Source organism: Triticum aestivum, chromosome 1B, assembly GCF_018294505.1.
Source record: "Triticum aestivum cultivar Chinese Spring chromosome 1B, IWGSC CS RefSeq v2.1, whole genome shotgun sequence".
Classification (NCBI taxonomy): Eukaryota; Viridiplantae; Streptophyta; class Magnoliopsida; order Poales; family Poaceae; genus Triticum; species Triticum aestivum.
Genome location: NC_057795.1, coordinates 175,050,835 through 175,062,256, shown reverse-complemented (window position 1 = coordinate 175,062,256; position 11,422 = coordinate 175,050,835).

Genomic DNA, 11,422 nt, shown 5'->3' with positions numbered 1-11,422 from the left:
GGAACAATGTTCTGCGTAGACGCGGTCGACATCGGTGAGGGAGAAAACCCACAGTCGGTGTGTCCCAATCGGGGGTCACCGCGGTATGGGCCGATGGCGCATCCCAACCGCCCTTCTAGCTACAGCCCGAGGTCCCAGGTAGTCCATCTTCCTTATGGAGCCGGCTTGCTCCACTGCTGTAGCTCCATCTCCATGTTGATCTTTCTCTACTTCTACCGGCTTCTACTTGTGATGAGTTTATGTCTCACGAACTAGTGCCAGTACTATTATTCTAATCACACTTCTTCAATATCTTTCCCATCAGGGATGCTCAGGTCGATTTTAGTGGAACTGCACAAAAGCATCGTATGATCCAAGGGTGCCAGCCGTCTTTCCTTCGACAGGTTCTACCTGGCCAGGAAATTAAATCTTGTTTAGGGTTTAGGGTTTAAGTCGTAGTGACCCCATTAGTAGTTTTTCTTTCATTTGCTCTCACAACTTTTGTCTTTAGTTGTGAAGTAAATATTGTCTATGATCTGTGAATCATTGAGATGTATCAGCATGCGTGTTAGTTTTCCTTTGTATTTGATGGATTGTTGTAACGGGGCAACCTTGGAATAGGAATGAAAATGGAGTGGAAAGTTTTCGTTTTTCCGGAGAAAAAATGGAAACAGAGAGAAACCAACGTTTCGTTTCGTGGATCGCGCCATCGAGCAAAACCAACGTTTAAATCACGTCTGTCGTGTTCGTGTCTCACCCTCCTCCATGGCTCGACCCCACACGATCGCTCGGCATGCCACTCACCGCAAACCGACTATACGATAACTTTCCTGCCTGCTTGTCGATGGATCATGCCATGGAGTACTAGCACTACTGGAAGAGATTGACGAGTTGGGGGAGGACAGCTAGCTGTAGCACGGACTCCCAAGAACTTTTTACATGCATGTTGTAGCCGGCTATTATGACCTTTGAACGTGGAGCAGTCGCGAGCACCAGGAAGCGACGCGAGCGACGCTCTCTCGGACGGCACGCCGCTTCAATGCCGGCGCCAGTGAGAGGTCGCGTCCGCTCTGGCCGGGCATGAATGCGGCACTGACCGTTTCGGGCGGGAAGCACGTGCGGGTGATGAAGAGGGTTCGGGTTGGTCAGGATCGGCCGTGGCAGCGGTCCGGACGTCCGCAAACAAGAGATGTTATACGTTAATATTACTGCGTATATACTCCCTCCATTTCTTTATGGAAGGTGTATTATTTTCGGCATGGTGACCAAGGCACAGAATTATAGACATGTTTGGACAAAATTACCCTTGGCAAATTTATTTGTTAGTGCAAGTAAATCAGTTACTCAAGAAAAGTATGAGATACATGCAATCGACATAGAGATACTTTCCTTCTTTTGCTACAAGGAGAGATACAAACAATCAGGAGGAGATACTTTCCTTTTTTCTAGAGGGCTAACAAGGGAATTATGAGGAATTAGAAGAAATGCACCTTACATTCTAATATTTTTCCAAAAAACAAATACACCTTATATAAAGGAACAGAGGGAGTAATTAACAACGTAAATAATGTGCCAGTTGGACAAGTATAATTGGAGATGGAGATGGAAATGGAATTTTACGTAAACACGTATATGCATGTCTATGTCTGTGTGCGCGACGACTCTCGCGACCTGGAAGCGGGGGCGTGTTTTTGATCGAGTTTTCTTTCTTGGTACGTTAAAAAGTTGACCGCCAGTTTTCGTTTCTTTTTTCCGGGAACACGCGTATTCTATTTAAAACCACTGCTATGGAGAGATTTTTTTTACTCCATCATAGCCTCTTGTTTGATAGAGTTTCTCGCGTCTCGCTCTCTCACCCTCTCCATATCAAAACAAGATGAAAGTGTCCACTCTATCTCTCTCCTCACCAGTGGTCACAGATCCGGCCGAATCCCGTCCGCTGTGGGAGGTGAGGAGGTGCAGCATTGACGTTGACGCCGTCGGCGGTGGAGGAAGTTGATGCGCACCGTCCTCTCGGAGCCGGCGCTGGCATGGACAAAGATCCTTCGCGCCCTTGTTCGCTACCGTCGTGTGGCCAGATCCTTCCCGCCCGCCTAAACGACATCTCGCCCACCTCAGGTATAACTTATTGTACTGGTCCAGCTCCCCAGGTCGTTGCGTGCGGGTTTTCTTCTATGCGACTACTCCCTAGCTCCCCATGTATAGTAGCTAGGGTTCGTCGGCTGGTCCAACATCACCTACTAGTACTATTATAGAGGAAATGCCACTCGAAAAGTTGTCCTGATTTATGCCTCGGTGGAGGTATACATGTCGTTTCAATAAAAAGTACATGGTGGTTGTGCGGTCATTGTCCATATGGTGTTAGTACTATCACTGGTTAAATGAAGAAATGTTTTTTTCTTAGGTATCCTGGTTTAGTTCCCATCAAGATAATTATGATGCTTCTGTTTGTTGGTGCACTTTTCATTAATTCTTATTGACAATTGAGATGTCGTTGCTAATCTTGTAAAACAAAGTAACAACACTCGATCCCTTTTTTATATTTTTGGAAACAGCGATGCGTATCTCCATACCCGGGCATGTCTTCCTCAGTTTTAGTGGAACTGCACAAAATTGGATGGCCATTGTTGTTCCGCCTCACTATCCTCTACCACGTGGTTCTTCCTTCCTCGAGCTTGATTACTGATAAGAAACAGACCACAGTGAGGATTTGTCGAACTTCATAGGTGCCTCACCCAAACTTGATGCCAAATGGATGATGCATCACCACGACGACCTATCGTTGCTCATGGTTGCGCCTCATGGTTGTGTCGGCTGGTGAAGCTAATCGATTTTCAATGAAAAATAAGTTGTCTTCCATCAGTGCTCTTTGCTTATTATGCACAAAGATGATATCCCTCATCAGTTCACCTTGGTTGCGTTGGAGACACAGTCGTCTTTCACGTTGGTGCAATTTTATCACACAATTGGCTATGAACCAAATGTTTCCTCGAAGAAGGATCGACGTTGGTACTAAGAGCATAAGTTTTGTATTGATTTCTAAGCCTTCTCCCTACTTTGTCTCTAGCTCTCCTGTAATTTTATTTGTCCAGCTATTAACTTTGATTTAAAAAATGGTGTGGACTAAAAACCCGGATGGACGTAGTAGCCCTCCATTTTTATTTACTCCGCATATTAGATTTGACTGAAGTCAAACTTTGTAATACCCTCAAACCTTTCCAATAATTGAAATTAAAATTCTTTATTTGTACACACTCTCACATGTTTCCGATAATTTGGCGCATGTGTGGTTGTTCACTTAAGGGAGGGTAGTGTACCGCACGTGAAGGACAGGAAGTGCGACCAGGACGCGTGGATCGTTAGTTCATCAGAAGTAGTAGTAGTTTTCTTCATTGTACGTTAAACAAAGAGTTTCGTTTCGTACTTACACAATTTAAAACGATTGTTATGGAGAGAATAAGAAAACCACTCCACTATATATTAGTCGTATACACGAGAGTACTATATAGATGCAGCTTCATTGACTTAGTGCACCTGCCTTTAGGTTTATGATAGGTGGGCCCAAAATGTGGCTGGCTCACCTGTCATACAGCCAAAATCAGGTGCAGTGAAAGCACCGGAGCTCAGTCCATACTATAGTAGTATATGTATAAGCTGGAGCCTCAGCGCTTCGCTAGGGTTTGCACTCTCCACACTCTTGCCGCACTATATATATATATATATATATGTATGTATATATATATATGTATATATATACACACACACACACACACACGCTGGAGGCTCAGTGTTCATTTGCTAGGGTTTGCTATATTCATAGTCTCTCACCCTCTCTTCACCAGATCTAAACAAGACTGTGTTGGCCTCTTGTCTCTCTCTCCCCCCTCACAGCTGGTGAAGGAGGCGTCCGTATCCCGTCGCACCGGGAAGGGGAGGAGGTGCAACATTCACTCTATCGCCTTCGGCGAGGGAGGCAATCCACTGCCGGCTGTGCTGTTCTCTTTCACCCAGCGCCTATGCGGGAGGGGCACATACCCCTTCTTCCTTGCCGCCGTACATAGTGTGGGCAGATCCGGCCTCCCGCCGCATGCCTTGCCACATCCCGACGACCCTAAGGTATAAGTTTCTTTGAAACCGTCATTGCTCTAGCTATATGTGGATCTTTTTTGATCTGTAGTCGAGTCTAGGTCTTGGTTCAAAGAGGAAAGAAGGGTGCGGTGGGCTGGAGCAAGAATCTAGGACGTGGTTCAATGAGGAAAGGATGGACGGAAAGTAGTATAGACTGGCTATCCAGCCGCTTTGTTGGTCGAAAAGGGAAAAAGGGGGTAACCCAGTACACACATCTGTAAGGAACCGATCTCTTTGTTGAAAAGGGAAAGAAACTGGGTGGTCGGGTAGTTTGTGCATGACTAGATTTGCTGCCTTCACATAAGAAAAAGGTTCAAAGAGAAAAAATATGGGACCAACGCATATATGCTGCTTGGCTACATACTCTGCATCAGCCATTTATATGTGTGGACGCACATGATGTTGGCATGTCCCATATAGCTATTTTGTTGTTGTTAATCTAAAAATGCCGCTGGAAAATTGAAGCAATGCCACTGTTAAAAGTAAATTACATTTTTAATGAATGTTGTCTTAAGAGAATGTCTCTGTTAATATGAATCAATGCAACCATTTTAGAAATGCTACTATCCTACTTTGTTTTCCATCCAAGATAAGTTAGATGCTTCTTTCTGTCACCGTTTGTTTCATCCTCCTTTATCGGCAAGTAATTGTTTCCTTTTTTGCCTCTGTTAAAACAGGGGTATCTATTCAACTTGTTGCTATTGCGACATTTTGCGTCGCTACTCGAAACACTTTGCTTGATTTCAGTGCAACTGCACAAAACGAGATTGGATTTCCTATTCGTGTTGGCAGATTCGTACGTGATCTTGTGTGCGTCATGGCAGGTTGGTACTTGCCTTCATCCACATGATCGTACAGTGTGTTTTGAGATGTTGTGCTACTTGTATTGGTACTGTTTTAAATAAATGTTGAATTGAAGCTATTTTATTGCTCTCTTTTCCCATTAAAGTAGTGAACAAAATTGGTACCAACCCAGACATGATGCTTGTTGCTTTGTTACAACAAACTCTGCATCACCCCCTTTATAAGTAGATGGAAGCACATGGTGTTGTTGCACCCACTCTCCCCTGGAACTGTTTATGCTTTTTGTTAATGTAATGCCACTGGTAAAATTAAGCAATACCACTCTCAGAATTAACTACTGAATCTTAGTTCAAAACTGCGACACTTGTTAGGGACTGCCGGGATTACCATTTTTGTGGCCGCATGTTTCATCCTCCTTTATTAGCCAGTAATTGATTCCTTTTTTTGCCTCTGTTTAAACAGGTATATCTATTCAACTTGTTGCTATTGTGACATTTTTCTTCGCTACGTGAAACACCTTGCTTGATTTCGGTGCAACTGCACAAAACGAGATTGGATTTCCTATTCGTGTTGGCAGATTCGTACGTTATCTTGTGTGCGTCATGACAGGTTGGTACTTGCCTTCATCCACATGATCAGGCGCTGTGCTACTTGTATTGGTACTTTTTTAAATAATGTTGAATTGAAGCTATTGTATTGCTCTCTTTTCCCATTAAGTAGTGAACAAAAATGGTACCAACCCAGACATGATGCTTGTTGCTTTGCTACAACAAACTCTGCATCACCCCCTTTATAAGTAGATGGAAGCACATGGTGTTGTTGCGCCCACTCTCCCCTGGAACTGTTTATGCTTTTTGTTAATCTAATGTCGCTGGTAAAATTAAGCAATGCCACTCTCAGAATTAATTAACTACTAAATCTTAGTTCAAAACTGCAACACTTGTTAGGAATGGTACTATCCTGCTTTGTAGTTCTTTCTACATGTTTAACCAAGGTATTGTTAAGATAATGTCTCTGTTAAAATGAATCAGTTGCATTGTTTTAGGAATGGTACTTTTCTGCTTTGTCGTTCTTTATACATGTTGAAACAAGGCATTGTTAAGATAATGTCTCGGTCAATATGAATGAATTACACTGATGGAGAATTGCTACTCTCCTGCTTTATTTCCCATTAAGATAAGGTAGATCAGTAGATGCTTTTCTTCTGGGAGTACAAGTCATCAACTGTTATTTCTCAGTAATTGTTTCCCTTATACCTATTGTTCCTTACAGGGGTATCAAAATTAAAGCTCAGTTTTATTCCGACTTCGATTTTAGTTGAACTGCACAAAAGGAGCCAATGTGTCCAAGGCAAAGTGCTGCATTACTAGGTCCAGTTGGTCGTTCCACTTTGCAGAAAGAAGCAGTCACTGTTTGCGCTACATTACAGAAGGAATGACCGAGAAGCTTTATAGAGTATTATTAGACGCTGGTGACATGACTAGTCTGCAGAGAGCATTGGCAATTCTACAACATGTGGAGTGCACTGGGCAAAAAGTGCCCAAACAAGTACAAGAAGCTACGATAGGACTCCACGATCATAGGCATTACATATTTTGAATGGGAAAAGCTTGTCAAAGTTTAATCATTGATGTTAGCAAGAAGACGTTAGTTTAATATATTGGAATTGGGAAACCTTGTCAAAATTTGCTCATTGATGTTAGCCAGAAGACATGCATTTGATATTTTTGAGTGGGACGCCCTTGCTGTGAGCAGCGTCAATTGTTTTTTCCTATTCCTGTGTTCAGTTTATAAGTAAATAGTTGCTTTGCTGAGATACTCCTGTGTTAAGAGTTTGTTCTGAATATTGTCTATGTAATTCCAGGCCTTGTGTTTGATTGCAAAGTTGAGCTTGGAATGTTGTGGCATGCGGCATCACGAGCTGTTCACCGTGCCTCCTGAGAATTATGCATCGTATTGTTTTGCATGTCGATCTAATGCCAGTGACTTGCTTGTTAAGAAGATCATCCTCTTCTGTTGTTTCCGTGCTTAAGAAGTTCATCGTCTTATGTTTCATTCATAGCCTATACGACAAGTCGGGTAGGTTAGACGTGAAACCATATGATCTTCTGACCAACTCGTATATTAGGCCATGATTGGATCGTTGTTTTCCAACCAAAACCTCTTGTAAAACAGACGCTTTTAAATAAAAGCAGATGGTCTCGGGCGAAGCGCTTGGTTGGTCAATTTCGACTAGTAAAATATCGGAAGTACTTCACACACGATAAAAATGTTGAACGACACTCGGACAATTGCTAATCCATCCGTTAGCTACTGTTCCAGCCTTCATGGATGGCATGATATGCACGTCGTGCATGTATCGTCTGGTAATGTCATCCATATAGTAGTGCTCGTAAAATATACACTGGTCTCTCAAATTACACGCGTAACCCGCCGGTTTTACTTACAGACCTCAGGCCCTCGGTTTCATTACGCCCGTATTTTACGCGTTGTTTCCGATGACGAGGAAATTACACTTGTATGTTAATACAGGTTTGAAATAAACCTGAGCTCCCAAGCGCGGCCTTACCGTTTCATGGTGTATCAGTTTCTTGAAGGTGCTCATAGGTGTCTGATGATCCTGGCTTCCTGAATGAGCAGCGGGCGCTGTATCAGACCATCCGTAGGGCCCGTGAGGCCCTCTCCGTCGTCCTTCGAGTTGTTGCGCTCGCCGTGGCGCCGAGCATTGTTAACATCATCAACGAACATGAGGATTAAGGAGATGACTTTATTTTGACTGGATGACACTAGGGACCCACTAGGGCCATAGCTGTACGTACGCAAGTGCCTCCTTATTATGTACAACTATATTTTTTTTGCTTCCTCCTGGTTTCCTGACATCACGGTCCCACACCATTCTCAACCTATGTAGTCAATATAAACGAGAGAATTGCACAAGGTGCGGCCGACACCTAGGACCAAGCATCTCGAGCAGTATTTGTGTTTTTGAGGCATGAGCACTGTAGAGTTTTTCTTAGCGATGATTTCGTTGTTGTTCAGAGGAGAGCAGGATATTAACTGGGCGGGCTGTGGCCCGTCTAGCCCAGGCCAGATATCCAGCCTAGATATTAATTTTTTCAAGATGAAAATGGCTAGCCCGGCTATACATTTTTTGAGGAATACCCAGGCTAGGTCAACTTGTTATTCTCCGCCCCGCTGGGCTGCAAATCTTTTCCTATGAGGGATGCATTAGGCTTAACAGGAAAATGGGCTTTAAAATATAATAAATGGGATGTAATTATAAAATCTAGGCAGTAACTCTAAAAAATGCACCAAATACGAAATTAGTTTATAAAATATTATTTATGGATTTTGAAAATCTTAATTTTTCATTGTTGCACGCGCAATGTTTCGTTGGATTTTTATGTAATACAAATTTATATTTAATCTGACTAGAAATTTCGGGATAAAAATATTTCGGATCCCATCAAAATGTGGGAAATTTTATTGAATTCCGTCTTCAACGTTTGGTTGAAATTATTAATCGTTGTCCTAGCTAGAAAATGGGTTGTGCTTTTAACAAACTGTAAATGGGCTGTAGTAAATTCCATTCGAATTCAAAAATGGGTTGTACATTCTTACAAATCGCAAATGGGCTATAAGTTCTCTGCCACACACTTGTGGGCCTACTAAGTTGACGCGTCCCCTAAAAAAATAAGTTGACGCTTATGCAAGGCTTTGTCAACTTATTATAGTCAACACACGGTTCTAGCAGCAGTGGCCACTGGATGTCTATCCAACGGATGTCGTGCTTCTTCTTCAATCTTGGATATTCTTAGCTTCGGCCGCCCAAAAAATGATTCCTCCCCCTGACATCTAGGGCGCACCGTTTCGGAGGCTGGCCTATGGGCCTACTAAGTTGGCGCGTACCAAGGGCTTTGTCAACTTAGTCGGTATAAACGATTCTAGCTTCAGTGACCGTACGATGTCCATCCAACGACCGTAGTGCTTCTTCAACCTCTGTTCTTCTTGCTCCAGCCGCCCAAAGCAGCGCCGGTCGTGCCGCCTGCTCCTGCCTCCCGTGGCCGGCTGTGCTGCCACGGAGGCCTCACCGCCCCCATACTACTCCCACCACTAGCCAGGCCATCCCTCCACTCACCCACACCCCCTGTTATTCTGCGGCGACGGCAGCCTCACACCGTAGCCGAACCAGTGAACCCTCATACTCCTCTCTGCGTGGGCATCCACTGTCGCGTCTTCCCCGGATCCGCGTCGTCCCCTTCCTAGGCCTCGCCGTCATCCACCACCGTGGTGCTCTCGGCGCGGTGTGGTCAATGTGGTCAATGACCGACTTCCATCGGAAGAGTACTGTACATGGAGAGGCTGACAGCTGGGTCCACGGCAGCCGCAAGGAAGTGCCTCCTTATTACGTGCAAAATAATTATTCCTCCACCTGACAGCAGGGACCCACCAGACGGGCCACCTTATTTCGCGAAAAAACATTTCCCCTTGACTGCTGGGACCCACCAGCTACATCTTCGCACGCAAGGAAGTGCGTCCGAAAAAAACAATTCACCCCCTGACAGCTGGGACCCACGAGCTACATCTTCGCACGCAAGGAAGTGCGTCCGGGCAAAAAATAAAAAAACGATTCGCCCCCTGACTGCTGGGACCCACCATCTACATCTTCGCACGCAAGGAAGTGCCTGACAGTCGGGACCCACTTGGTCGAAGCGTACGTAGCATTGTCATTCTGGTCGCGAACGTGTACGTACATACTGGTCGATGTAGAGGCGCGCACGTGTCGTAGTAGAGGCGCGCACATGTCGTAGTAGAGGTGCGCACATGTCATGTACACGTACGTACAACGTCCAGGGTGCAAAAAAGAAAATACGGCCATGTACGTACATACGGGCGGGGTCTCGAACGCCTACTCACGCATACGTACGGCCAGGGCTCGTGTACATGGCTGGGTCAGAACAGAGAAAAACTGCGTCGTCGTCGTGTTCATGGGGAGGCAACGGAATGCGTCGTGTTCATCGGGAGGCAAACAGAATGCGTCGTGTTCATCGGGAGGCAACGGAACGCGTGGGAGCCAACCGGCTTGGACAGAATAGGCGATGGAAACGAGGCCTGGCATACCGCAGAACAGAGGAAATGGACTTGTGTTCGACCGGCCACGTTCGAAACGGGATCCTGTTCATCGGGAGGGGTCTGGCGTACCACAAAACAGAGGAAACGGACCTCCTACGGTCGAAACGCGGGTCCTGTTGATCGGGAGGGGTGTGGCGTACCGCAAAACGGATGAAACGGACTTGTGTTGGAGTGCTACGGTCGAAACGGGGGTCCTGTTCATCGGGAGGGGTGTGGCGTACCGCAAATCGGGACTCCACGGGATACTGTTCATCTCCACCGTCGACCTCCTCCATCCTGCACGGGCTACTGTTCATCCACCGTACCTCCTCCAGCCTCCACCTATGACTGTTCATCCACGGGCTCCTGTTCATCCAGCCTCCACCGCGCGCTACTCCACCGACTACTGTTCAACCACCCCTCTCCATGGGCTCCTGTTCAACCACCCCTCCATGGACTACTGTTCATCCACCCCTCCACCTTCTACTGTTAATCCAGTCCTCCACGGGGGCGTCCTGTTCATCCATCCCTCCATGGGGTCCTGTTCATCCAGCCCCAACCGGCTCGATCGATCGGGGTCCTGTTCATCTAGAGGCAACGCCACGGGGTCCTGTTCATCCACCCCCACCGCTCACTGTTCATCCAACCCACCACCCCCCCCCCCGCAACGCTCACTGTTCATCCAAAGGCAGCATCGATCAGCTTCAGTTAGCAGCAGTACTGAAGGAATCGCTCGATCGGGTTCAATTAACAGCCATCGATCGCTCGCTCGGGTTCAGTAACGCGTAGCCTGCAGTGCAATCGCTCGGGTTCAGTTACAACCCAACGCCTCGCTCGGGTTCAGTTAGAGCCCAACGCCTCGCACACGCCCGTACGTGTACGAGAGAAACGCACATCGCTCGGCCCCCAACCACCCACCGTAACCGGGAACTTACCGAAATTTTCCTCGCCCTCGCTTCTACCACGGTTTTTTCCGTCATGGGCGGCCCAAAGAATGTCATGCAGCTGCGTCTCCGGCCCGCCCAGGATGAAAAGCCCATTTTCTATCATGATTTTTTGTCATAGAAGTAGGAGCCCACCACATCTATGATGATACCGGGTTTTATCACAATTATCGTCATAGAAGTGTCATAAGTATGACAGAAAAAAATCCGTTCGGCCCAAAACGTCACCGATGTGTCTTTTTTTGTAGTGCCCGTAGCGATGCTTAAGTCTGTCCAAATCATGTTAGCAATTGCCGCATTTTATGATTATGAAATTAGGCAAATGGATGTCAAAACTGCATTCTTGAATGGATTTCTGGAAGAAGAGTTGTATATGATGCAACCAGAAGGTTTTGTCAATCCAAAAGGTACTAACAAAGTGTGCAAGCTCCAGTGATCCATTTATGGACTAGTGC